Here is a 3,019-nt window from a genome sequence, read left to right as displayed (position 1 = left end):
AATAAAATAGATGATTCTTGCCTTCTGCAAGTCAAAGGAATGAATCCTACATTTTTTATAACTTGCTGAGATAAACCCCACTAATTGTGGCCTGAAAGCCCTTTTCCTGTAGCTTTAATAACAAATCTCATTGTCTTCACAGCCTTACAAACATATGAACATCTGTAATAGGAGTGGATCTGGCCACTCAGCCCCTTAAGCCAGCTCTGCTATTCAATGAGTTTATGCTTGATCTACTTATTTTTAATTCTGCATTCCCATCTATCACATAGCTTCAAATTCATTACCTAAAAGGACTTATCCACTTCTGCTCTGCTTCAAAGGTATTCAATATCCCCACTTCCAGTGCTTTCTGCGGCAGTAAATTTCAAAGTTGCACAACTCTCTGACCAAACAAGATCCTCCTTTTCATTTGAAAAGAGCAACTGCTAATTATAAAACCACACCCTTTAGTTCTGGACTCACCCATAAAAGAAAACATCATTTTCATATTTATCTTATGAAGACCTTTCAGAATTTTATACACTTCAATCAAGTTGCTCTTCATTCTTCTCTTCCTGGGTATATAAGATGAATTCCATTCCTTTAATGATTTTTCCTGGATAATTCCCATTGTCTGCATCTCCAACTGATAATCCCTATTATTTTCCCAGTTTTTCTGTTGATGAGCACTGGTTAACTAAATACTTCTTACCCTTACTGTGGTTTAAGTGATGGATCTCCTGCCTTGTATGCTTGGGTTTCTAAATTGCCTCTTTGTCACTTTAATTCTGATGCTGTGTCTTTTCGTGTCTGTGACCTCGTTTTAAATTGTTTCTGTGGTCCTTGATTTCCTCTACTGTTAACTGTGTCTTGTAGTGCTCACTTGTTCTGACAGTAATGCTTCATATGATCTTGTAAGTAATCTGTTTACTTTTTGTTTTTCCAGCCTATAAATATGCAACATATTTTTGAAGATTTCCTTTTGCTCATTGATGTTGTTAACTTCACTCAGACAGCCTCTGACGTTTGTTCGTTTTCTGGCTCAACTTAGAATTGTTCCAACAAATCATCGGCACCCAATCTAATCTATAACTGCCTTGGTCTGTCTAGTACTCCAGCTCAATGGCATTTTGACCTCACTCTTGCAGCTGCTGCTGCGTGTATCTTTTTGGGTCCAAAACTTTTTTTCATCATTGGCTATTGATTCAACCCTGTTAAATCTTGCCATGAGGTTGCTTTCTGTAGGATTCTCAAAGGTCCAGCTACTGACTGTGCATACAAACAACATTCTTAAAATTTTTTATGAAGGGTGGTAAAGGAAAAATACTGGTAGTCTAATGAAAAAAGCCTTTTGCTTTAAATATATCCACTGAGTGATAAGCATTGTGTACATGTTACATCAAGGTGATAGGCATCATTACAGAGCCCCAGGAACTGATCAGGTGTAACTGAGAATTCTGTGGGAAGCTAGGGAAGTGATTGCTGGGCCCCTTGCTGAGATGTTTGTATCATCAATAGTCACAGGTAACGTGCTGGAAGACTGGAAGTTGGCTCACGTAGCACCACTATTTAAGAAAGGTGGTAAGGAAAAGCCAGGAAACTATAGACCGGTGACCCTGATGTCAATGGTGGACAAATTGTTGGAGGGAATCCTGAGGCACAAATGTATACATATTTGGAAAGGCAAGGACTGATTAGGGATAGTCAACATGGCTTTATGTATGGGAAATCATGTCTCAAAAAGTTGATTGAGTTTTTTGAAGAAGTAACAAAGAGGATTAATGAGGGCAGGGTGGTTGACATGATCTATGTGGACTTCAGTAAGGCATTCAACAAGGTTACTCATGGGAGACTGGTTAGCAAGGTTAGATCCCATGGAATACAAGGAGAACGAGCCATTTGGATAGAGAACTGTCTTGAAGGTGGAAGACAGAGGGTGGTGATGGAGGGTTGCTTTTCAGATCGGAGGCCTGTGACAGTAGTATGCCACAAGGATCAGTGCTGGATCCACTGCTTTTCATCATTTATATAAATGATTTGGATATGAACATAGGAGGTATAGATGGTAAGTTTTCAGATGACACCAAAATTGGAGGTGTAGTGTACTGAGAAGAAGGTTACCTCAGAGTACAACAGGACCTTGATCAGATGGGCCAATGGGCAGAGGAGTGGCAGATGAAGTTTAATTTTGATAAGTGTGAGGTGCTGTATTTTGGAAAGGCAAATCAGAGCAAGACTTATACACTAATGGTAAGGTCCTAGGGAGTGTTGCTGAGCAAAGAGACCTTGGAGTGCAGGTTCATAGTTTCTTGAAAGTGGAGTCGCAGGTAGCTAGGGTGGTGAATAAGACATTTAGTATGCTTTCCTTTATTAGTCAGAGCATTGAGTAGAGGAGTTGAGAGGTTATGTTGCGGCTGTACAAGTTAGGCCACTTTTGGAATATTGTGTGCAGTTCTGTTCTCACTCCTATTGGAAGGATGTTGTGAAATTTGAAAGGGTTCTGAAAGGATTTGCAAGGATGTTGCCAGGGTTGGAGGATTTGAGCTATAGGGAGTGGCTGAATAGGCTAAGGCTGTTTTCCCTAGAACATCAGAGGCTGAGGGGTGACATTATAGAGGTTTATAAAATCATGAGAGGCACGGATAGGGTAAATTGGCAAGGTCTTTTCCCTTTAGTGGGGAAGTCCAGAACTGGAGGACATAGGTTTAGAGTGAGAAGAGGAAGCTTTAAAAGGGACATGAAGGGCAACATTTTCATGCAGAGGATGGTGCGTGACTGGAATGAGCTGCTAGAGGAAGTGGTGGAGGCTGATACAATTACAACATTTAAATGGCATCTGGATGGGTCTATGAATAGGAAGAGTTTATAGCGATATGGGCCAAATGCTGGCAAATGGGATTAGATTAGGTTCAGATGTCTGGTCGGCATGGACGAGTTGGACCCAAGGATCTGTTTCCGTGCTATACATCTCTATCATTCTGTGAGAGTGAACTTTCTATTCAGTATTCGTAGATGCCGGTGTTGGACTGGGGTGTAC

The sequence above is a fragment of the Chiloscyllium plagiosum genome, chromosome 7 (assembly GCF_004010195.1).
Source record: "Chiloscyllium plagiosum isolate BGI_BamShark_2017 chromosome 7, ASM401019v2, whole genome shotgun sequence".
In the NCBI taxonomy this organism is placed as follows: domain Eukaryota; kingdom Metazoa; phylum Chordata; class Chondrichthyes; order Orectolobiformes; family Hemiscylliidae; genus Chiloscyllium; species Chiloscyllium plagiosum.
This window is presented reverse-complemented; position numbering follows the sequence as displayed.